The 26,142-nt window shown below is 34.8% G+C and overlaps 1 protein-coding gene across 35 annotated transcripts in view; it reads right to left on the reverse strand.

The window, feature by feature from the left end:
• TBC1D5 (TBC1 domain family member 5) overlaps positions 1–26,142 on the reverse strand; it is a 588,093-nt gene that overhangs the window by 404,938 nt on the left and 157,013 nt on the right. For 15 of the 35 annotated variants that reach the window (XM_063703441.1, XM_055381149.2, XM_055381141.2 and 12 more), the window contains one exon: positions 7,114–7,237. The exons of the other annotated variants lie outside the window; for them this stretch is intronic. The gene's annotated coding sequence lies outside the window, so the exon portion shown is untranslated. The remainder of the gene's footprint in view (positions 1–7,113; positions 7,238–26,142) is intronic. 35 annotated transcript variants of the gene reach the window in all.

Genomic DNA, 26,142 nt, shown 5'->3' on the forward strand with positions numbered 1-26,142 from the left:
AGTGGCGCGATCTTGGCTCACTGCTACCTTCGCCTCCCAGGTTCAAGCGATTCTCCTGCCTCAGCCTCCCAAGTAGCTGGGATTACAGGCACGCGCCACCACGTCCAGCTAATTTTTGTATTTTTAGAAGAGATGGGGTTTCCCCATGTTGGCCAGTATGGTCTCGATCTCCTGACCTTGTGATCCACCCTCCTAGGTCTCCCAAAGTGCTGGGATTACAGGCATGAGCCATTGCGCCAGGCCTTGTGCTTTTTTTTTTTCTAATGCAAGTTGACAATGAATTTATTAACTCTGTAAACCAAAATGTATCTGAGACAAGTCTCAATCAATTTAGAAGTTTATTTTGCCAAAGTTAAGGAACACGACACATGGCACAGCCTCAAGAGGTCCTAAGAACATGTTCCCAAGGTGGCTGGGTTATAGCTTGATTTTATACATTTCAGGGATACATAAGACATGAATCAATATATGTGAGGTATACACTGGTTCTGTCCAGAAAGGCGGGGCATCTCAAAGCAAGGGGGCTTCCAGGTCATAGGTGGATTCAAAGATTTTCTGGTTGGCAATTAGCTGAAAGAGTTAAGTGGTCACCTTCAGAGGCAATAGATGGCAACTGTTTCTCCTATTAAATCTTTAAAAGGTATTGGACTCCCAGCTAATCTCTTCAGGATCAGAAAAACAGCTGGGAAAGGAATGGGACTGTGATTCTATTCAGAATGTAAACTTCTCCCACAAGAGATAACCCTGAAGGGCCATTTCAAAACATGTTAAATATGGGGTAAAATGCTTTGATTTCTTACAGGGCCTGCTGTCTGTCATGTGATGCTATACTACAATCAGGGTGGTATTTGTTATCTTAGTGCTACAAAGAGTCTGTTTTGTCAGTCTTATAATCTCCATTTTAATGTTAATGCTGCTCAGTTTTGTGCCTGAACTCCAAAGCAAGAAGAGTACAAACAAGCCATGACCGACCTTTCCATTCCTGTCATGGCCTGAGCAAGTTTTTCGGGGTTCTTTGGAATCCCCTTGGACAACAAGAGGATCCATTCAGTTGATTGGGGGCTTAGAATTTTATTTTTGGTTTACATGTCTAACCACTGAAATTGCTGATATTTAATAGTTTGGTTTGTTTTTTGAGACAGGGTCTCGCTCTGCCACCCAGGCAGTGGCACAGTCTCAGCTCCCTGCAACCTCTGCCTCCCAGGTTTAAGTGACTCTCCTGCCTCAGTGTCCCAAGTAGCTGGGACTACAGGTATGTACCACCACACCTGGCTAGTTTTTTTGTATTTTTAGTAGAGACAGGGTTTCACCATGTTGGCCAAGCTGGTCTCGAACTCTTGATCTCAGGTGATCCACCCGCCTTGGCCTCCCAAAGTGCTGGGATTACAGGCATGAGCCACCGTGCTTAGCCTAGTTTGTTTTTAAGCCTACAAAAAAATAAGAAATTTCTATTCGTTTAAAATTCATTTCCATTTCCTGTATTTTCATCATCATCTTCACCTTTTCATGACTAGTCACTACTCAATTTAGGCTCTCCTCATTGCTTACCACAGACATTACAATAACTACTAAGCCTGCCTCTACACCTTTGGTTTCTCCTCTCGATGCCATCTTACAAGCTAATATCGGAATAATCTCCAAGAGCATAAGGTTTGATTTTGGCATGTCTTATTGCATACCTTTCTGTCTCATCCCTGAAAGCTTAATAGAACGCAACTGATCATGAGTGACATTTTTAAAAGATAATCTTAAATTAGCTCTGATTTATCAAAAAGGTAACTCATTTTCAAATTTTGATAATGTAATTATTTTTATTAACAATTTACTTAGGAAAACTTTCCATAAATGATTGTTATACACTACAGAACCCTTAAGAGCATGAAGTTACCATTAGTAACCGCCTTAGAACAATAATTTACATACAGAAGTGAACTATACTCACTGACCACTTCTTTTGTTTTGACAAATACAAACAGAAATAAAAGGATAAAGAAGTAGAAGAAACCCATTTAAGACACTGGCAAACACACATGTAGGAAAAGTCAGAGTAGGAAAAGCCAACGCAAATTTACATTTTTATATTGCTACAAAATTCATGTCACACAACCTAAAGTACCTTCCTCCCTCAACACAAAATAAAAATAAAAAATAAAAACAACTGCTTAACATGAATGAAAAGCATATTAGTGCTGACAAATGTTTAACCAATTGGTCAAACAGCTGGTATCAATTCTGACTATTTGTTGGTAAATAGAACCAGATATTTATACATCAATAATTGATCATAATAAAAATTAAGAAATTTTCCACGAACAATCTTAGAAACAAGATAGCTATGAAACTTTTGGCTTTATATGGCCTTTCTCCTATGGGAGAAAAAAAACCAAGAGTGATAGGCTCCCTTTTCTCAGAGCTACTTTGCCACACAATAGCTTACATAAAATAACATTCCATTTGGATGTATGTTGTTGAGGATAAGAAGTTTGTGTGCCAATACGTCACTCTTCCAAATAAAAATATAAAGTTTAACAATGCAATTGGCTGCTAACAAGCATTAAAATGGAAATATATTTTGCTTGCTTTCATTGCAACTTCCATTTATGGCAAAGAATACCTTCTGGCATTCTTTGTTTTGTTTGTTTTGTTGTTGTTGTTGTTATTGTTGTTTTTGAGACAGGGTCTCACTCTGTCACCCAGGCTGGAGTGTAGTGGCATAGTCACTGCTCACTGCTGCCTCAACCTCCCATGCTCAAGTGATCCTCCCACCTCACCTTCCCTAGTGGCTGGGACGATAGACACATGCAACCATGCCCAACTAATTTTGGTTCTTTGTATCTGAACCAAGCAACAGCCATAGGTAAATTTTTTTAAATGTTAAAAATTAACATTTTAAAATTTATCAGGACATAAATATCAGAAATTTTAGTAAAACAACCAGGATACAGACACAAAGAAAGACACAGCTACACACCGGAACAAAACAGGGGTATACTGAATTTCTAGGAATGAGTCAATCCTGGCTTTCTGATTACCCAGCACAATCATGTTATGAACACATTAGAAATTTTCATGATGCAAAACCTATCTCTTGTGGATTAGAGTAACCCATATGCATGGTTTACAACAACCAAGTTCTTCTCTCTACCCATATACATATTACCAGAGTACTTTTTCAAGAACCCTTGTTCTACTATAATTCTATTTTATAGCTCGCAAAAACAACAATAAACTATGACATTATAAGAAACCAAAGTCAACTCTAAAATTTAATCCTTAATAAAATCACAATCCTATCCCAAAACCTGAGAGGATTTGCTCTCTGAATGATTTCAACAATTTGTTTACTTAAGGTGCAATGTGACTTTATGTAAATAAGGAAATCTTTATGGAAAACACAAATGTAACCAACTATACAATATAAAATTATCACCTTAAATTACAATTTAATAGTAATAATTGCCAAGACTGTCTAAAAAGCATTTAGGAAAAGCCACTGATTTAATAACATAGTCAATATAAAATGGACGTCTATTTTAAAAGTATCCAATAATAATAAATAATAAAATAATTAAAAAGGCCAAAAAAATAATGAATTTCAATGTGATCAAAAACTAATAGTCATGAACAGGTTGAATTCATACAGTTATATATGGGAATATTTTTCAAAAGGTTCTCCCACAAGAAATTATTTATTGTAAATAACAGATTAAATGGGAGTGAGAAAGATGAGGAAAAAGGGGTTGTTCTCAGCTAGGTATTGGTAACATTATTCTGAAAAAGAACTAGATATAGTAAATATTTTAGGCTCTGTGGGCCATACGGTACCTGTTGCAACTACTTAACTTTGCTGTAAACTAATAAATTAGCATCGCTGTGTTACAATAAAACTTTATTTATGGACACAACTGTGAATTTCATATAATGTTCATAAGTCAAGAAATAGCATTCCTACCTTGAATTTTTTAAACTGCTTAAAAACATAAAACCATTCTTGGTTTGTAGGTTGTACAAAAATGGATGCCAGGCCAGATTTGCCTCATAGGCCACATTTTACCAACCCCTGTTCTAAATCACATGTTTAACCACACTCTCAGCCTTCAATCACAAAATAGAAACTAGATCTTTCATTCCCCATATTTTCTGCATCAATTTCCTAAATATTTTATGGTCTATTTTCTATTCTCTTTCTCTTAAATAAATAAATAAATAAATAAAGACTTCATTTTTAATAGCTATATAAATGTAAAACTTTTTTTTTTTTAAGACAATGTCTCGCTCTGTTGCCCAGGCTGGAGTGCAGTGGCATCTCGGTTCCCTGCAACCTCTGCCTCCTAGGTTCAAGTTTCTCCTGCCTCAGCCTCCCAAGTACCTGGGATTACAGGCATGGCCACCACACCCAGCTAATTTTTTGTATTTTTGGTAGAGATGGGGTTTCACCATGTTGGCCAGGCTGGTCTCAAACTCCTGACCTCAAGTGATCTGCCCACCTCGGCCTCCCACCAAAATGCTGGTATTACAGGCATGAGCCACTAAGCCCGGCCTAAAACATTTAAATGACAAGGAAAATAAGATAATCTTTACAAATGCCACAGGATATTTGCAAATTTTTCTATGTAAGAGGAGATAAAGATCATGTTCATACATTGTGAGAATGTGGAATTCACATTCACTGACCACAATACAAATCTAGAATTTTTTTTTTTTTTTGAGAGGGAGTCTTGCACTGTTGCCCTGGCTGGAGTGCAACGGCGCGATCTCGGCTCACTGCAACCTCCACCTCCTGGGTTCAAGCGATTCTCCTGCCTCAGCCTCCCGAGTAGCTGGGATTACAGGCGCCCACCACCATGCCCGGCTAATTTTTTGTATTTTTAGTACAGACAGGGTTTCACTATATTGGCCAGGCTGGTCTCGAACTCCTGACTTCATGATCCGCCCATCTCAGCCTCCCAAAGTGCTGGGATTACAGGCGTAAGCCACCGCGCCCGGCCAAATCTAGAATTTCTTTAATGATAAAAAAGTCCTTATTAGATAATCAAATTGAAACATTTCACTTCTAGTTACTTTATATAACAAAAACACTATATAACATATGATGTGATGAGTTAATGGATGCAGGCTTTGAGAATCAATACCTGCCAACATTTAAAATTTTAAAAAGATACTATGTGCCTCCTGATGAGAAAATACAATGGCACCTATAGTCCTATCTAAGGGATTAAGTTTAAATGCAATCAAACTCTGACTGTACCTGCCAACTTAGAAAAAAATATAGAACAAAATGTTTAACTTCACCATGAAGATAAGATCGACAAAATCCAGACTACAAGGAACTCAGCAGGTCAAACAACTCAGGTACTTCAGTGAATAACATATAAAGAAAAGAAAGGGCTGGAGGGAAAACCTGTTGTTTAAGAAAGTCTTCAAAGGCAAATATAGTCCAGACTCAGTGGCTCACCCCTGTAATCCTGTCACTTTGGAAGGACAAGTTGGGAGGATCACTTGAAGCCAGGAGTTCAAGACTAGCCTGGGCAACAAAGTGAGACACCCTGTCTCTAAAAAAATTGAAAAATTAGCCAGCCATGGTGGTATGCATCTGTAGTCCTAGTTAGTCAGGAGGCTTCGGCAGGAGGATCACTTGAGCCCAGGAGTTGAAGGCTGCAGTGAGCTATGATTATGCCACTGCACTCTGACCTGGGCAACAGAGTAAAACCTTGTCTTTAAAAAAAAAAGGGGGGGTGGGGGGCAGGCACAGTGGCTCACACCTGTAATCCCAGCACTTTGGGAGGCTGAGGCAGGTGGATCATGAGGTCAGGAGTTCAAGACCAGCCTGACCAACATGGTGAAATCCCATCTCTACTAAAAATACAAAAATTAGCTGGGCGTGGTGGCCCGCGTCTGTAATCCCAGCTACTAGGGAGGCTGAGGCAGGAGAATCACTTGAACCCAGGAGGCAGAGGTTGCAGTGAGCAGAGATTACACCACTGCACTCCAGCCTGGGCGACAGAGCAAGACTCCATCTCAAAAAAAAAAAAGAAAAATAGTTTTTTGAAATGAACATGAATGATACTAAACTATAGTGTCTAGAGACGCACACCTAAGTCACAAAACCATAAAGAAACAGAAATAAATTATTATTCTGAAAGTCAGAAGTTACTTTTGGAGGGAAAAAGAGGGCTGTGATTGGCACAGAACACATGGAAGAGCTTCTGCAGTGGCTGGCAAAGTTCTATTTCTTGACCTAAGTAATAATTACAAGCATGTTTACCTTAAAATAATTCACGAAGACATATATTTGTTTTGAATGGTTTCCTGTATCTGTGATCTATGTTATAATGAAAAGGTTAAAAGCTAATTAAAGCAAATTAATTTCATACACATATCATACATATGATACACTTTTTTACATATATACATAAAAACTTAGAGGGTTCAATCAAAGCTCTAGTAAGAGCAAAAAAATCATAGATTAACACTCTGTTAAATGTAAAACAAAAGAAAATATAACAAATAAATGAGCCAGCACTTATCTTAAGATTATAAAAACAAAATAAACCAAATAAATTAGCAGACAGAGAAGCAAACAAGCTAGTTATTTCCTTCTTTGCAAGCTCAATAAAACAGACTAAATTTTGATAAGTTGACCAAGTGGAAGGCGAAAAAACATAAAGTATTGTTAGTAACAGCAAGAAAAATAATATAATACCAGGCCTCAATAAGATTATTTAAACACTGGAGTGGGAGGGTGAGGAGTATTATGTACAGCTTTAGGCCAACAAATTTGAAGAACTAAATAAAATAAAAAATAAGAAAGGACAAATCTGTTCTAAGAAAGGACAAATTTCCAAAGAGAAAGAAACTGTCCCAGTTCATTTTATGTTGGCATGATCCTAACCCCAAAACATGACAAAGAGAGCACAGAGGAACGATCTCACAAAACATCATGAACAAGAAGTAATCTTTCCAAAAATGCAAGGGCAGTTAAAGATTAGAAAGTCTATTAACTGATTATGTAAGTCAACTAAAGGAAAAAAGACCATACAATGTGTCACTGAATATGGCAAACCTTTGATTAAAAAAACTTTGTTTCAATTAGCAGAGTATGATGGCACATACCTGTAATCCCAGCTACTTGGGAGGCCTAGAAGGGAGGATCCCCTGAGTCCTTGAGATGGAGGCTACAATGGGCTATGATTGTGCCACTATATTCCAGCCTGGATGACAGAGTGAGACCCCATCTCTAAAAAAAATTTAATTAATTAAATTAAAATAAAAATAAACTAAGCAAACAAAATATAAAACTTCCATTGGTCAATACAGCATTAGGGTGAAAAAAACCCACAAATAGTATTTATAATGGCAAAACATAAATGGATTTTGACATTTAAAAACAGACACCTAAAGATATTAGCTATTAATGCCAATCCTATTAATTCAACATTGTTAGAGAGATTTTACCCAACCCAATAGGTCAAGTAAAAGAAATTAGAAGTATAAATTTTAAAAGGAAGACAAAATTATAATTTGCACCTAATAGTGTCTATAAAAATTCAAGATAATCAAATTAAAAAATTTTTAAATCATAAAACGAGTAAGACTGCATGACTTAAAACAAAAAAAAAAGAAAGATTCCCTATACACTAAACACTGCTCAAAACTTAATATTTACTGTGAGTGATATGCCAGGGACTGTGCTAAACACCAGACAAACCAATACCAACCATAACTAAAATAACCCAGCACAAGGGCAACAACAGTCTTGGTGCATTGTGAAAACCTAGATATAAAAAAATGTGTGACTTGTTTGAAGGACCCAAATGGCAAATCAAGATGCACAACATATTCCTGGATGGGAATGCTCATTATTGGGGATAAATAAATTTTCTATAATCAATACATCTAATGCAAATCTAATAAAAATTCCAAAGGGACTGCGAGACAGAAGATGGCAGGAAGATTCTGAGGTCTATGTAGATTGTCTGAGAATACCTACAATTTTTAAAAGAATAATGATATAAAGGGAATAGCCCTGTAATGCAGAAAAACAATAAATCCTCTTACTTAAAAGTGTAAGGTTTGTGTAAAGAGAGACATACAGATCAACAGATTAAAACTAAGTCCTAAACAAATCCGTAAGTATATCACAGTTATGTAAATGATGAGGGGATATTTGTTGATGGATTAGTTATAGTGAGTAAGAGAGAGTTTTCAGGTTGCACAACTGGATAGAAAGATATTCTTGACTAAAATTGGGACTACTAGACAGAGAAGGTCTGAACAAAGGAAGAATATAATAAATTTAATTTTAGACTCGTCAAATTTGAGGAACCATCATGGAATCCAAGAAAAGTGACATCAAATAGATAGTTTGATATGCGGGCCTGGAGGTCATAACAATAGCCTAGGCTGGATCTGTTAACTTGGGAGTCTTGCATACAAAGTGGTTAACTGAAGTCATAGACACAGACTAGATTACGAAGAAAAGGGTATAGTGAGAAGAGAAAAGCACTAGATCTTGAGGAATACAACACAATGAATCAGGAAAATCAGGAAGGTATAATATCATAGAAGCAAAGGCAAAAATATATTTCAAAAAGGAGTAAAGTTAAATTTAAGGTCTGAAAATGTCACCTGGAATTATCAAAGTACATTCTGTATAATATAAGGTTATAGATTCACAATGTGAAGAGTAAAGAATTAAGATTTCAAAACAGTATCTTTAGAAAGGGCTTATAAAATTTTAAAAAGGAAATGAGAGAAGACAAACGTATTTTTAAAAAGGAGTCTGGAAGGACATATTCAAGTAAGAAACAATGGTCATCACTGGGGAAAGAATTACTGGTGGTTTTTTGTTGTTGTTGTTGTTGTTGTTGTTGTTGTTGTTGTTGTTGTTGTTTGAGACGGAGTCTCCCTCTGTTGCCCAGGCTGGAGTGCAGTGGCACGATCTCAGCTCACTGCAAGCTCCGTCTCCTGGCTTCACGCCATTCTCCTGCCTCAGCCTCCCGAGTAGCTGGGACTACAAGCGCCCGCCACCATCCCTGGCTAATTTTTTGTATTTTTAGTAGAGACGGGGTTTCACCGTGTTAGCCAGGATGGTCTCGATCTCCTGACCTTGCGATCCACCCGCCTTGGCCTCCCAAAGTGCTGGGATTACAGGTGTGAGCCACCGTGCCCGGCCTTACAGGTGATTTTTAACTTCATACATTTCTGTATTGTTTGACGATTTTAGCAAAAACATGGAGTACTTATACATTAACAAAAAATAAAGATAGTTTAAACTGGAAAAGCAAATTGGAGGAAAAAAACAACCTTCCCAGACATTACTTTGTAAAAATATTTTTATCATTACTTAAAAGTTGAAAAACTTTACAGGGCTCCTCACAGATCCACTGCATTCTCTTTCATGATAGCCATACCCTATAAAGTGAAATACTTTTATTCATTTTTTAACCAGCATTTATTACGCATCTACTATGAATCAAATCATTGGCTGAAAACATTGGAGGCAAAAATATAAATAAATTACTACCCCCCCTTAAGCTTCATGGGCCTACAGTTTTATCAAAAAGACATGTAAACAATTATAATTCAACATGATTAGTGTACAAAGTGACAATGAATGTACAAGCTAAAATATTTTATGAAAGAAATAAATTTGAACTGATTCTTGAAGAAAGAAGGAGGTAGGAGTTCCAGGCAAGGAACTTCTAATATATTTAGAATCTGCATTCACCCATCCTACCCACCATGCTAGTTGATGCCCTATGTATGCCCCACCACTACTGCTGAGGATCTCATCAAATCCTCACCTCTCTCTTAAGTAGTCAGCATAGACAAATGGCTATCTTTTTTTCCTATATGTTAAAAACAAATCAGCATCCAGACATCAAATCTTGATGATCTGAACGTCCTGCTTACAGATTATTTTTAATTTTGAACCTGTCACAATGCATAGTAGTACCATGAGTGGGAAAAAAATAAAATGAGCCCAAAAATCAATATCATATATTCATTTTTGTTGTGCTTTTGCTTAATTATATTAGAAAAAAATGAAAGTTGAGAACTCTAAAGTTAGGTTTTTCTACTAGAAAACAAAAAACAAAAAACCCCTGTTCTTTAATGTTTGGAATAATTAGTATGTAGTTGTTATTGTCCCAGTACTTATTACTCCTAAAACCTGTTCTGGGGAAACTTATGTGTCTGAGGAACTTCATTTAATGGAACCTATTAACTTTTTTAAGACACTGTCTAAAAACATTGATTGTATATCACTAGGAGGTCAATCCTACAATCATCTTTTCCCAAATGGTCACTACTCCAAAGCACATTAGCTGTTCATTCAGTAACAGTTTTTGAGTACTGTGTTTAAAGTCCTTAAGGAGTATCAGTTAACTGATTATGTTCGTTGAAAGCAGTATTAAGTAGTAAGACTAATTCATCAATCATTACATTTTCCTAAATATTTTTCACATATTGCTATTTTAAGAAAAGAAAGACCATAATAATTACAGAAAAAGTAATCAGTACTACAATTTTCTTTGGAAAAGGTAAATATATACATGGCTGGCTATTGAAATAAAAGTCTTTCCAAAGGGCAAAGTGATATGCCAGGAGCTGAAAAGAATCAACTGCAAAGAAAACCTCATTTCTATTTTCAATTGCTGTTTCTGTTGACAACAACAAATAGTTTTTTATTTATTTACTGCCTCAGATACAACAACACAACCAATGTATATGATATTTGGCATGCTTTAACAAAAAGAAATAATCTCCTCCTTCCTTTATAAAGGATAACTTTTCGAATTAGAGTAATTTACATGCTTTTAGTGTTCTTTTTTTGAAAATCAGTGCATGTTACATTTGAAAAACTTTGCCAAAGGAAATATAGTCCCACGTTTTCACAAAGGGAAGAAATGTTAAAAATTCAAACTTTCAAGCTAAGGTTACAGGTATTCTAAATGAAAAATAATTTTTTCCTCCACTAGTCTCTTTAATTACTATAACTATACTGCAGTATCCTTCCTATATTATAACATTATAGCACAATATTTGAGATTGCTTTTTAAGCACTCAGTATTCTAAGGAGGAAAAACATGAAACTAAAGCCACATTAAAGTGACAATTTCCTCATTCAGTAGAGGAAAAAAATCACTTAGTTCTTTCCTGAACAAATCAAACAGTTTTAAAGACACTGTAATATATAGTGATAAAAATCTCAATTCTGTAACATAGATAAGCTTAAGTGCTTAATATATTCAGTTATGTGAGCATTTTGTACACACTAAGAGTTCGTGGATTACACATCTAACAGTCTGCTGTGAACATGTGGAATTATGCACTTACGTTAAAATATCACCCCACCACAAAGAATTATTAATAGTTTTGACACCAAGAGGCAAATTTTATTTCTGAAAACTGATAAGTAGGGACAAACTAAAATACAAAAACAAGACAAGACAAAACACAACTAAAAAAAACAAAGCTGCTTACTGAAGGTAACAGGTAACAGAAGGCCACAGTTTTGAAGATCTGATACACAGGAATCAGGGATCCCCTTCTGGAGCAAATCTTGAAATTAATAAAAGTAGGGCCTTCTGTTTACTTTTTGCTATAAAACACTGATCATCAATTTCAAAATAAGAATCTTAAGAGTTAATAAATAGTAACACAAACCAAAGCTAATGATATTAAGGATTCCAATAAATTTTAAATAAACTACCTACGACTAAAAGCCTAAAATTTTAAGCCCTCCTTCCTTTTCTCCCTTTTCCTCTCCTCTCTGTTTTACTGTCTGTATCCCTTCACAAATATATGCATATATACATATATAAAATTTATTCCTTTTAGAAAGCTGAGTAGGTAACCAGAAAAATTAATAAAATCTTGAATAAACAAACTTAGAAGGCCTTTCTATTTAGTTGACATTTACTTTTTGAATATGGAAATTCTGTTGTTCAACTTCACTAGACACTAGAGATTCCTCTTAGAATATTTTGGTAAACAAAGAACCTAGTCCTTCTGTTAAATTCAAAAGTCAGGAAAGGAATGTCTTTGATATACATAACTAAATCACCATCTTATTATTTTCCTATCCTAAATCATAATTTTGTATACATACATAAAACATTCCCTATGCCTACATTTTTACCAATAAATGAAATTTTGCTTCCCTAACATTGTCCTACCAAAATACACTAAACTTCATACCAATTATATGATTTGGTAATACATATTCCTTAAATATAAAGATGCCTCAAGTAATTCATTTTGTTTCTAAATAGACATCTCTCATCTCAGACTTTTTATGCTCAATATTTCTTAAGAGTCCACAAAAGAATAATTACCAAAATTAGTGAAATGTTTCACAATCCTTATTTGGGAGAATAACCTGACTAAAGCAGACCACTCACTAATAAAGTGCAACTTAATAAATCATGTGGAATCTTATTTTGTTCAAACCCTTACTAACTCCTAGCACCATCTGTTACCATCAAAACTATATGACAAGATATGATATATAATTAATAGGTAAACAACAATCTAATTAAAATGGACAAATACTCCATGTTCCTGCCATTTGGGAGCTCTAATTACAGACTAAATTTTAAGCTTGAATTAAATATTTAAGCTGGAAAATTAACTTTCCTTCTCGAGCCTTGAATACATTAATACAGATATGTGAAGCGACTTCCTGATGGGAACTTAAACATGTAATTTAGTTTCATCAAAGCAGTTACTAATTGTTAAGCAGCAGTACCTTACCATATGTACACAATAGCTATTTAGAGCTGAAAAGGTGGTTCTAAAGCACCCCTCTGCAACCCTTTCCTGACATAAACATAAAATGTATATACAGTGCAGCAGTTAATACTACACATTGAAAATAAATTACCTAGTCTTCAGTCTTTGATGCTTTCTGAAGACAATTAGAAATTGTTCTAAATAAACAAAATATACCTATATATGACAAGGTAAGAACCACACAAGTATAAAAGACCAAAAGATATTCAAGAATAAGCATCCAGGTATAAAATTCTCAGGTTACACAAAACTAATTAAAAACCCTGACCTACTAAATCAAAACAACAAGAGTATACTAATTCTGCTTTCCTTCCAAACTCTTCTTTTCAGAGAGCATCACAGGCTTTGATAATAATGTTCTAGCAAGCATTTAGAATGGCAACGTAAAAGGTGAACACCCTCCTACATTTTTCATTTATTTTTGAATGTAGGAGGAATAATATTTTAGAACAAATGACCCTAACAGGCAACTGTTTAGGAAAAATTCTCTAAGAATATAAAATATATGTATATTTTCACTACTAATTTATATTTAGCAAATGAATAACAGAGAGGTTGCTAGAAAGATATATATTACTCTTTAAAAATAGGTTATTCTAATTCTTTATAACCATAAAGACTAACTGCAGGTCAACCACATTAACATAGTTTGGTTACAAAAAGAGAACATTGTCAAAGAGGTGGTGGAAACTGCTTTTGTTTATATATTAAATATTATTTTGTTAAGCACTCAGTAGTATAACCATTAAATTTTACTAATAAAAGAACTAATTTTTATAATTTCACAGTAAAACTAGGATATTGCACTGGTTAAGATTCAAAGTCAATGACAAATACATAAGTTGATTATACTAAATCTCCCTCATTTGAAATTTTTACCAGAATTTAAGTAATTAAAATTTAAATCTTAAGAAGATCTTTTAAGAATAAAAAGGAACTTTTTGTTCTGTATTGGCAATAGGCAACATATTTAATATTTTATAATTCATTACTATTGTTCTAGGTTTTTGCTCAAGGATAACATATATAATATTAACATATAACATTATATATTGCCTGTTCTCTTCTCCCAATATTTCCTTTTATCTCTTCTTTCTGTCTTAAAATTGCCCAAGTTTTACTCATGTTTAAATGTTTACTCATGTAGCTATACAGCATTTGGTATTCCTAATAAACTACTGCTCCACAACCATCTGAATGTTGATGCATTTTAATTTCAAAAAAGTCACAGATCTGCCCTGCATACCACATAAGATGTGCTTTTACTCTTCATTAATTGACAAAATACACAGGTATATGGGTTTAAAGATGCCTTGTAATTACCCTAATGTTTCATAAAGATTTGTAGCCATACACTGGCAAATACCCACAAAAAGAGAACAAGGGCACTCTCTGAATAACCTCTTGAAGTAAATATTTATTTTCATGTTATCCTACATCATCTAAAAATCTGCAAACAGAGAATAATCAGCAAATATCACTGAAAGATAAAAACCCAATCCTAAAAGATTTGATAGACATACAAAATCTGGCTGGTTCACATTTAAGCATCATGGTTCTTTTCTAATATTAAATCAGTCGACTGGATGATAACAGAAGTTCCTCCATAATGCAGGCTAGAAAAGTCTATTCAATTTTATTTAAAATCTGTATGCTGTAAAAGTACATGTCATGGAATTTACTAGGATGACAACTATATAGATATGAAATTCATGACATATTGATTCAACATATTGAACTGGTTTTTAAAACCAATTTATATAAATGATTATAATAGTCTATATTATGTTTAGCCCATGAGACACATGGTAGTAAATTTGAATTTAATTTTAAATAAATTTACATAAATATAAAAAGTTAAGTAATTTTTATCCACCCTGCATATGAAACAGAGCAAATAAAAAAACAAGAGGACTGTATATTATAAATGCACTTGAGCCTGAAGCTCAAATCAGAAATCCAACTTTATTTCTTAAAAAGGAACGAAAGGATAACTGGTTTTTGTTAGGAAAAAAGAAAAACATCATTGACAGAGAAAGTACTACTGATTATTAGGCAATATATATTTATATATTTGTAAATATATAAATACATGTTATAAATGTTTATTTAGCAATAAATATAATTTTCATCTACTATATATTCTAAAAAACTTAATGCATCAAAAAGCTAGCAGTGACATATGGTATACATATATTCGCATCAAATTATCAATTAAGACATATATACAGTCTCTTCACTTTGGAGAACTTATGAGCAATTTACAAAATGAAAATATTTTAAAAGGTACATCAAAAGTGTTTTTCACAGGTACTAGAAAGTCAGAGGTTCCACCATTGGTATGAGAATGGTCTCAACTTTCCATCAGTAGAGCTCAAGCTGTGACTCTCAGTGACTTAGCCAGTATGAAACATACAGACTCTGTAAGTGGAGGCCTTGACCTTACCTTATCCCAAGTTCCATCCAGTAAGTTAACTGGCCCATACATCCAGAAATTTTAAAAATAGTAAGCAAGAACCAAGATACAATATATAAATTTGAAGTGTATGGTTTCAGTATTATCAGAAGCATTGTCAAATGCCTATCATTTGCCAGCAGCTTGACAGATTTTTTTTTTTCCCCTAACACTCAAAACAATTTACAAACTAGGCATTATTCCCACTTCACAGATGAGGAAACCATGGCTCACAGATTAAGTAACTTGCCTAACGTCACACAACTATAACTCAGATCTCTAACTAGAAAACCTGTTTATAACACTATTTTCTACATTTTATTCTGAAATTTTTCAAACTTTCAGAAAAGTTACAAGAATGTTACAGTGAATATTCACATACCCACTACCTAGATTCTACAATTGACATTTTACTGTATGTATTGTATCACTTACCTATCTACATCTACTAGACCATCCTATTTTTAATGCATTTCAAAGTTGCAGATGTTATTCTACCTTTTCAGTATTTTATTATATTTTCAAATATACAGAAAAGGTGAAAAAAATTAATTATACACTCATATGTCTATCATCTAGAATCTTCAATTACATTTTATTGTACTGCAGTATCATAATGTTGATAGTTGTTCATCCTTCCATCTTATTACATTATTGTAATTATTAAAGTTATTGTTGCAACCTCTAAGTCCCCTCTACAAAGAGAGAACTGCAAAAAAGTTGTTTACATGTATTTAATACCGCTACATTTCCTTAATCAGTTAAAGTTATGTTTGGATATACAGGTTTTCTAGGTTTTTCACCTCTCTAATGTTTCTATCAGGTGACTTTTAGAGACACAAACAGATCCTTCAGGAGAGGGCAACATGCTTGACTCAAAAGAGTTGAGAAATACAAAAGCATTAAAATATTTTCTTAGACTATAAGAGAAATTGAGAAAAATAACACATAAAAAAACAAAATCCTAGGAAAAAAATTTGCATTCCCTTACAATGAATAGATTTAGTTAATCGAGAAACTTGATTATTACAAGTGACTCTGAAACTTAACTTTACAGAAAACTTATACTACAAAAACTAAGCAACTACAATACCTTTGTACTTTGTCATGGTATTTATGGCTGTGATTCTATGATGCATACCTATAATTGTCATTTTGTGCTGCTAACATTTTATTCTCAATTCACATGATGGGATTTCAAAATACCACTATTTTGTGCAGCTCGGCTATTAATCTTAAACTAATATACCACTTTATCATCACAATTCTCTCTACCCTTAACTTCTCGTATTCCTGAATTCTCAGTACAAATACTTTCAAGTGAATTGAAAAATCGAGTTCTTTGACTTCATTTAATTTAAATCTCTTATTCTCCTTCTTGTTTCATTTCCTTTCTTATCAATCTTAGACTCTGTGAGCTACTATTTCAACTAATATCTCACCAGTCCATTGCTCTTTCTCTGTGTTAATCATGTCCTGAAAACCTTCCAACACTCACAATCTCACACACCTTCTCTTACTCTACACCTAATTTCCTGAAGGCAGAAGAAATATTGGACCAACAAGAATTCCTTCCGTCTTTGATCCTTTCACCCAACTAAAACACCTACATCCACTGTGGCAGCCAAGGAGATGTACTACTCAAGAGACAAAATGCTGTGAGGAATTATAGTCAGCTGACAATATACAGCTTTCACACGTTCAGGATTCACTGTAGTGTTTAAGCCAAGGCCATACTCTCTCCATACATCTTACAAGGCCATGCAGCTCCCAGACAATGACAGGGATGCTGCAGGAAAAGCCATTCCTGCCAACACAAGGCATCTCTAGTAAGCAAAATTTGCTCTGTCTACTGCATTATGCCCTCACCATTGTCTCGGTTGGGACTTTTTGAAAACAGCATTGCAATCTGAGGTTCCTCCTCTCCAATCTGTCTTCCTTACTTCTCTCTTATCACAGGTGTTGAACCTACATGAGTCTGAAGGCTTTCCCTGCTTATTCCTGCTCTCTCTCTCTCTCTCACCCTCCTAAGATTATCCCCCAAGAAATCTCTTAAGCTTCTAATTCCATATTGGCATCTGCCTCCTGGGAGATCTGAATTATCATGTCAAATCCACACTTTTCATATTTCTTGCATTCTCAGTTAAAAAAAAAAAGAGCCCTCCTCCTGTACAAACTAATCCCTCCACTAGTAAGTCCAAACCTTTTCCATCTTTTCATATACATTGCTCCAAACTTAACCATTTTAACTTACTTTCTCTCCTATAACATCAACCTCTCTCTCTCTCTCCCTTCTGGGCCTTTTTCACCAATATATAAACACTTTGAAGTCTTTCCTAAATCAAGAACAACAAACCTCTGCTGCTCTGTGTCTCCCTCTGACAGACAGCTCTTCAGATAACAGTAACATAGTACCTTTCACTGATACTCTATAATGCTTCATGTCCCATTTATATATCAACTACCCTGTGGGCTGATTTTTGCTTCAAATCACTCCACTCCAATTGCTTACCAAGGCACATTACATAGAGATGTCAAATTCGACGACCACTTTTGGCACTTCACTTCTGACCCCTCTATTTATCACACTGTCGTGTTGTTGTCTCCAGCTCTGCATTCAGGCATATCATTATTCACTGTTTCCTTCCTTCATCTCTTGGACAAGTTTCTCTTTTCCCATCACTTGGCTTGATAGTAGTCAATTTATCCAAGGACTTCTCCTTATCTCTACCTATAATCCCTGGGCAACCTTAGATACCCATCAAATACACTTATTCATCTTTGTTCTATCAATGCCAAACACAATGCTTGGGAAATGCTTAGCAAATAATTTTTAAATAAGTTCATGCCAGCGTTTATGTTAGTGATTCCATGTACATATCTCTTACAGTAACTCATCTCCTGGCCTTGAGAGATCCATACATTCAACCATCTCCTATCTTTAATCAATAAGATGTCCAAACAGAAGTCATCCTCTACCCTTTCAAACTGCTCCTCTTGTATTCTCTTGTAGGGATGGCATTATCAACCAACCTCTCCCGCAGGTCAAATGCCAGTATTTCCTTTCCGGTCTTCTCAGATGCAATCAACTGCTAGATATGATCAGTTTAGTCCCTTCTTCTCCCTTACCTCTGACCCTGACTTAATTTAGTGTGAAGTCTCCTTCTAAGTATCTGGGCTCTTGAATTTTGCCTCTCATCTTAATTGCTAAATTTCACATAAGTGTTCTTTCTAACAATCTGATCTCAGCTCTCCTTGGCTTAAATTCCTGTAGTAGATCACAATGCCTAGCATTGCAATTTGAAACTATTTCTATTTTTCATTCTTCTTTCCTCTTCCAGGAAAAAAAAAAAAAAAAAAAAAAAGCCCAAATTTCTGGTATAACCCACAAGACTCTTCAAAAATCTATAGGCTTTCTATTTATAGCCTCAGGTCTCATTCTTACTCAATTTGCAAACTCAAACTACTTGCAGTTCCTCAATACACTTTAGGTTTGTAGCCATTTCTGGGCCACCCCAGGCAGTATTTCCCTCCGCCTAGAGTGTCTTTTTTCAATATTCTTCATATACATTCAGCCTGCACACTCTCAGGGAAGTTTCCTTGAAACTATCCTCCATCCCAACCTCCAAGCTGGTTTAAGAACCCTTCTGAGGTACACTGTTTCCCATGCATTAATCTATCACATTATTCATCACACTAGATGTTAATTTTTTAACTACCACTCTTTCCTCTATAAACTACAAGCTCCTATTGGAAAGAATCATATTTTAACTCTGTTGATCCAGCACCTAGAACACTGCCACAGTATGTAAAAAGTACTTCATGGAAAGAAGTTTAAAAAGGAAGGGGAAAAGAGAGACCTTTAGTATCTCAATAAATTTGTAAATTACTTTACAAAATAAATGTAATTTCTGCTTGGTCGTTCTCACCTCTATCTTTAATGCAGAATGAAAGGCCTCTCTAAGCTGTACTCCCAGAACTTTGCTGGGAATCATCCTGAAATATCTCACATGTTCCTGAAAAAGACCAATCAGCTAACACTCACCTACCATGGCACATCTATCCTTGTGCATCTCTGTGTGGTATGTAAGGTCTGCTCCTTCCATTGCCTCCAAATTAAGCTTGGGAGGGCCTCATCTGTTCCCCTGTTGAGGAATCTGTTGCCCTCTCTGCTTTGTACTGTTGATTATAATAGGTCACTACTGTCACCAACAGGGCACCATTGCAGCTTCTTCAATATATCCCCACTCCCACTGAACCCAACCTCCCCTCTGCTCTAAAGACTGCTTTACCAAGTAGCACTGCTATCAACCATGATGCCCCAACACCTTTCCAACACTGTTAGCACAGTGGAGTCTGCAAAATGACAGTTAATTCGTGGACTGTGGCAAAGAAGACAGAATCCCTTTGCCTTAGTCTCTCAGAGAGTGGAAGGGCCATGTTGCTTGTCTCTAAGCATCTTATAATACTTCTCCTGATTCTCTTGTTCTTTCGGATTTATTTTCTCATAGTCCAGCCATCTATCTCCGCAAGTATAAGATTTCTGGACCAGAAAACAAAACAGACCTCAGGCTGAATTTAGAAATGCTGCTTTGCTAACAACTGAGACTGTGTCACCAGGTTTGCCACTTCATTCTTGATTTTTCATAGGAAAAACTCACTTCTGTTCCTATATATCAAAGACTACTGGCAGGCCAACCCTACTGGCTTCCATATCCCAGATAAGGCTGAATTGCTACAGGAACAACAAGTGAGGACCACACTGAAAACATGCTACCCAGAAAGAGCCTTAAACATTACCATAAAAGACAGAAATATTTAAACACAAAACACCCTAGGTTGTTCCATATTTCTCATACTTAATATACTCCATTAAAAATTTCCAACGTCCCAGGTGCAATGGCTCAGGCCTGTAATCTCAACACTTTGGGAGGCCAAGGCAGGAGGACTGCTTGAGCCCAGGAGATCTGAGACTAGCCTAGGCAATATTCTGAGACCCCATCTCTACAAAAAAATTTTTTTAATTAGATAGGCATAGTGATGTGTACCTGTAGTGGGGGCTGAGGTGGGAGGATGGTTTGAGACCTGGAGATTGATGCTGCAGTGAGCCTTAATCACACCATGCACTCCAGTCTTGGCGACAGAGTGAATATTGCCTCAAAAAAATAAAAATAAAATAAAAATTCTGAATTACATATGCCATTCAAAATACCTTTGCCATTTAGAAATTCAAGCCTCCCTTTCTTGGAAAAAGTTCACAAATAACATTTTTACCTGAATTTTGGTTTGAGTAGGCCAACAGTCTCATACCACCTACCCCATAGTATTTCAGGGGCTAGAAGGCACTCTAGGTTCACCACTGGTAGGCACATCACCTCTACTGGCATTCCAAAAGCCACTTCCAGATAAACACAAGGAAAGGGATGGCTGAAAAGATGAACAGCAGGAAATAACCTGCCTGGCTGGGAATTATTAGTAAGGTTATCCCTATGATGGGGAGGATTCGTTCTTTATGTCATGAGAACATAAGAAAAGGACATTAACTTTTCTTGCAAGGTCTGTACTCAGTTCAGAATTTACTTTGGAGGGTAATATGTACCAACAAACTATGAATGTAAATAAGACAGAGAATGAACTAAAAGAAAATAATGCAAATTCTCTAAAAATATAAGCAACATTTAAACTAAATGTATGGTGAATATCAACATCACTGGTACTTCAATTTCATTCAAAAATTGATATACATTTAGAAATTAAATTCTTGGCTTTGTAAACATAATGAATATGCAAATATTTTAGGTTAATATATTTTCCCCATCAAGTGCTTTATGCAAGAAATTTTTCCTCAAAGTTCCATTACTGACAAATTCCAAAATGTTCAGTTACTAAGAATAGAACTCTTTATTTTTCCTCATTTATTTTGATACTCTTAGCCATCCCTTAAATTGCCTATTCTTGGATTTTAATATCCAATCCTCCTAGAATTTTTACATTTTGATGAAGAAAAAGGAAACACGTACACGTGTTTAAGATTGTATTGCTTTTAAATTGATCTCTACAAGAAATACACCTCAATCTTAAAAAAATGATGGGGGTTGAGAGGTGATGGAGGTTTTAAGAGCATGAAGGAAGTAAGAACAGCCAAGAAGCGAGGCAGTAAAGTACAGATTTCGGTCAATTCTAAGCACTGGATAATTTTAATCTAGAAAGAAGGTCTTAATTCAGTTATAACTATAATATTTAAAATAGCACAATGTACCTTAATAGAGAATCTGGATAGTAGCATTTTTGAAACAAGCAACAACAGAAAAAAAAAAAACCCTCTCCTTATGTTGCATTTATTCAATTTGTGGGCTCCTGCTGCAGGTGGTCCCTGAGACAATATCATAGAAGATTTCTAAAACAAAATGGATAAATATGGCCATTTATTTAAAATCCAGGTAGTTTTTCAACACTGTATTTCTATTCATAGGGCCCAATTATCTATAAGGTATACAAGAGTATAAGACAAGCTATTATGATTGATTGACTGATTTTTTTTTAAGAAAAATGGTAGCACTTGTATACACAAAATGAATCTTGTCTCCCTTCAAAGTACCCATTTTGAGCAGTTAGACATCAATTCCACTACAGAAATTTCAAAAACAGGCATTCCAAAAGTACTTTGATTGATGGAATATGTGTACGTCTTCCCAAGGGGAACACTTAGAAAGAAATAACACAAATTTTGAGAAATAAGCTGTGATATATTTGTTAAAAATTTACCTCACTAATTTATAATCACATGTAATATAGGAAAAAAACTGTAAAAGACACAAATTTCTCTGAACAAATTTTCATTTGAAATTTACACATTTAAAGGGAATTTTTTCTTGCCACTGAATAATAAGAAAAATGAAAGTGGTAGGTAAGTATTATAAAGTCAAGAGTAAAAGGCTATTGTATGTACAACCCATTGAAAGCGGGGGTGGGGAGGGGAACTACACCTACAGTAAGCCCTCTATCACAGACACTGAAGGCAGTCTTTAAAGTCTGCATATAAAAATTTCTTGAGTTTTACAAAGTTTTACTTTAAGCTGTAGTGTCTGCAAAAAGCGATTCCAACTAATAAACAGCAATTCACCAAAAATGCAAAAGCAAACTACTATCAATTTATATTTTAGTACTTTAAAGACAGTAACATTTACTCTGATCAGTGCAGTGTTTTGAAACAGATATGATTAAAAACTAACTTTTAACTTGGAATTACTGTATCAGTGCAGATCTAGGTAAACATCCACACAAGCATTTTAAAATATATACTGTCTTCAACTCATCTTAATCTCAATAACTCTTTCCACCTTTGTATTTAGAAATTTTTAAAAACTTTTCTGAACAAATTAATTTTCATTTGAAATTTATACATTTAAAATGAATCTTTTCCTGCCACTCAATAATAAGAAAAATGAAAGTGGGAGGAATAGGTAAGTAAGTATCATAAAGCCAAGAATAAAAGGTTATTATATTCACTACCCTTTGAGAATTAAATTTTTAAAAATTTCTAAATACAAGGCATGTAATTTTACTTTTTGCTTATTTATTATGAAAGAGGTATAAAACAAATACGCTGACCATAAACCCTGAATGTTCAATGCCTTCAACCAAACTACTGCAATTAATATGAAATTCTAAATACAGAATAAAATGCCACATAAATAGTATAACAGCCAAGTACTGTCTAAGAAGCCATATGTTTTTTCCCATTGTTCAAAAAAAGGAGATGACTTCCCATCACTTATGTTTCTGATTAGCAAGGTGATTTATGCCACAATCACTAAAAATGCCAGCAAGTGAATGAGAAAATGCATAGTGACTGCACCAGATGTGCACAATAAACAGGAATCCCATTGTAATCTCTGGTATTTAGTTTATATGAAGGTAATGTAGGAAACACTCTTGGATATGGCAAAGTCACTCTTTTTTTACATTTGACTATAAATGATATGAAATAAATTGTGTGTTTTATACTTTATGGCATGCATACATTGATAAATTAGGTACCGTTTTGTATCCCGACTTATCTACAAGACAAACCTGGCTAAGATCATGGGGATTAATTGCTTCAGAAGTGTGAAATGCAGCTTTTCCATTCTTTTCTGCACACTCAGTGAAGAAACAATGATTAATCACTGTTTAACTATTCTCTTGGGAATCTACAAGATTGCCAAAGCAGGACTTATCCTCATAAATCCAAAAAATACAGGTTTAGATTTGTTGCCAACAACTGAAAGAACATGAACTTAAACCCATTTGTTATCAGATTAAAATAATGTCAAGGTTTTAGAACCCTACTGGTACAGAATTCCCTTTAATCGGTGACTTCAATGGGAAATTAGATTAACACATAAGATATAGTGAAAGCACATGTATTTTACAAAATAAACATTTTTTAAAACTTAGAAAATATCCTTGGCCTAATGTCAAACATCAAACTCTTGAACTTGAGCTGACAATCTCCCCTAGCTATAGAAATACTTCATTTCCTATGTTCTATTTTAAGAATTAAAATACATGCTCATCAGGTAAAAAACATTTTAAATGGATATTTCACATAGGAAATAATGACTTATTTCAGTAAGTTTTATTCCATGTTGCTAGAGCTGAATGGCAATTATGTGGGTAAAACTATTTGGTTCCAATAATGCTAACATATTTCTAAGTCTTTAGAAGACAGAAATTGTAAACTCCAAACTTCTAAGCCTAAATAATCCAAAACCCTGAAATATTTTGAACAAAAGTACATAAGAGCAGAGGTTTCAAATATATTCCAAATAATTTGGGTTTTCAAAGAATCTTCAGCCAATGTTTACTAGTATACTGAATAAAGTAAGTAATTCTTAAGTTGAGGCAAAATTATTGTTCATACCACTTATAAAATGTGGGGCACATACTTTTAAGAATTGAAATCTTATTCTGTCTCATTAATAAGTATAATGTTAGTGGCATAATTGTCAAATCATTACAAATTAAAAAGTTTTTATTAATTCCCTTTAAATGGGTCAGTTGTTCACACTACAAACTAGTACAAACCCAAATACTCCTGAAGTGGGAGTAATCTGAAGTAAAAACTTCAAATTTCTATGTAAAATAGACATATTTGACAAATGTGTTTTACACAGGTGAATGTAAATTAGAAATACAGCCATCTTTCAATTATTATGGGTTAATTTTCTATTTTTCTGATCGTATGTTCATATAATCCTCCCTTCCAATTTGTCAATCTTCCTGCTACTTCTTTCAGGTGTACTAAGTGCCACAAGAGACTACCAGAACTGCAAGTAAAAGGAGGTGAAACTGTTGGTCAATTTCACTGTTCATTAAGCCCTTGTAAAAATGAGTAAGAGGAAGAGAAGGTGAAACAAATTTCGTATTTCCTACACTTCGCTATTTTTATCACTGTTTATCACAAAAGTGGCAGCTATGTCTACTGCACATATAGTGAAAACCTAAAAACATTCAGAATTTTCCCAAAAAAAAAGAATTTTCCTCACATCATCCAGTTTAAAAAGCAAACCTTCTTATAAAGGATACATTATTTTAAAAGTAATTCTCCAGTTAGCTGAGTACCTGCCATAAGTAAAACCACAGAAAGCAAAACCACAGATAAGAGGGAACTACTGTTATCACTATAGAGAGCTGGGAACTTGAGCAAGAATGGGTAAGAAGGGCAACACTGTTGAGAGAGACAGCAGAGATCACATTATACCAACAGGAAAATGTGAGAATTCTAATGCCATTATTGTATCCCATATTTATCAAGTGTACTCTGGGGCTGATGTGACCAGGAGAAATATGAATCATAAAGAACGATAGACACTTGGCATCCGTAGATTTTTTACAATTACAATTTCACCCTTGTTCAAGCAATCCAGGCCATGAAGTACTTTATCATTTTCTGGTAAGTGAATTTGAACCATAAACTCCCCAACCTGGTATAAGAAAGGATTTTGATGGCCCTGTTTCTACTATTAACTGCAGCTTGATGGTTCTCCAGAGCATTTTACAGAAATATTTACAAACTTGAAACTTTAAAAAAATATCAACAGGTATATAATTCATAAATGCCCACTGTATGCCTTAATTCCATTAACAGAATTTTTTTTAACCACAGAATTCCTAAACTAGGAACCACCATACATTTACATTGTTAAAGAAAAAAACCGCAAAGAAGAACTACAGAAGAAGCCTAAAGAAGTGGGAAGCAAGTAATCATGATGCTTCTTGTACGTAATATATCCTGGAGATAGTACAAAGATCAACCAAATGCTTTTTAACAATGGATCTGTGCCGATATGCTCCGCCTTCCTTCTTATTAAGAATAAACCATCCATGCTGCTACTTAAGGTGATCTCTCTACTTGTACACACTGCTTTAACAATTTTCCACTCTTTCTTGCATCGTCAGTTTATTCCTCTCTATTGGAGCACTCCCATTAGTATGCTATTTCTCTCCTATTTAAAAAAATCCTCTCTTCACTCCAACTTCCCCCTTAAGCTGCCACCTGTTTCTCCTCCCACTCTCCCTTGAATTGTCCTTCTTTAACTTCACCTATAAATAAGATTTCCACTCTTCCTTCAAACATTTACATCACTTTCAGATATTCTGAAAGACCAATGAGTTTTCCTCTTAACCTCACTGTGTTTTCTCCTCTAGCCACCTCTACTAATTCCTCTTTTTCTCCTAACCCCTTTACTAAAGGTGCCCCAAGCCTAGCATTTTAAGTCTTCTCTATCTATATTTACTGTACTGCATCAATGTTACATCTTGATATGGTTTGGCTGTGCCCCCACCCAAATCTCATCCTGAACTGTAACTCCCATAATCCCCACGCATCGTGGGAGGGACCTGGT

This window comes from Gorilla gorilla, chromosome 2, assembly GCF_029281585.2.
Source record: "Gorilla gorilla gorilla isolate KB3781 chromosome 2, NHGRI_mGorGor1-v2.1_pri, whole genome shotgun sequence".
In the NCBI taxonomy this organism is placed as follows: Eukaryota; Metazoa; Chordata; class Mammalia; order Primates; family Hominidae; genus Gorilla; species Gorilla gorilla.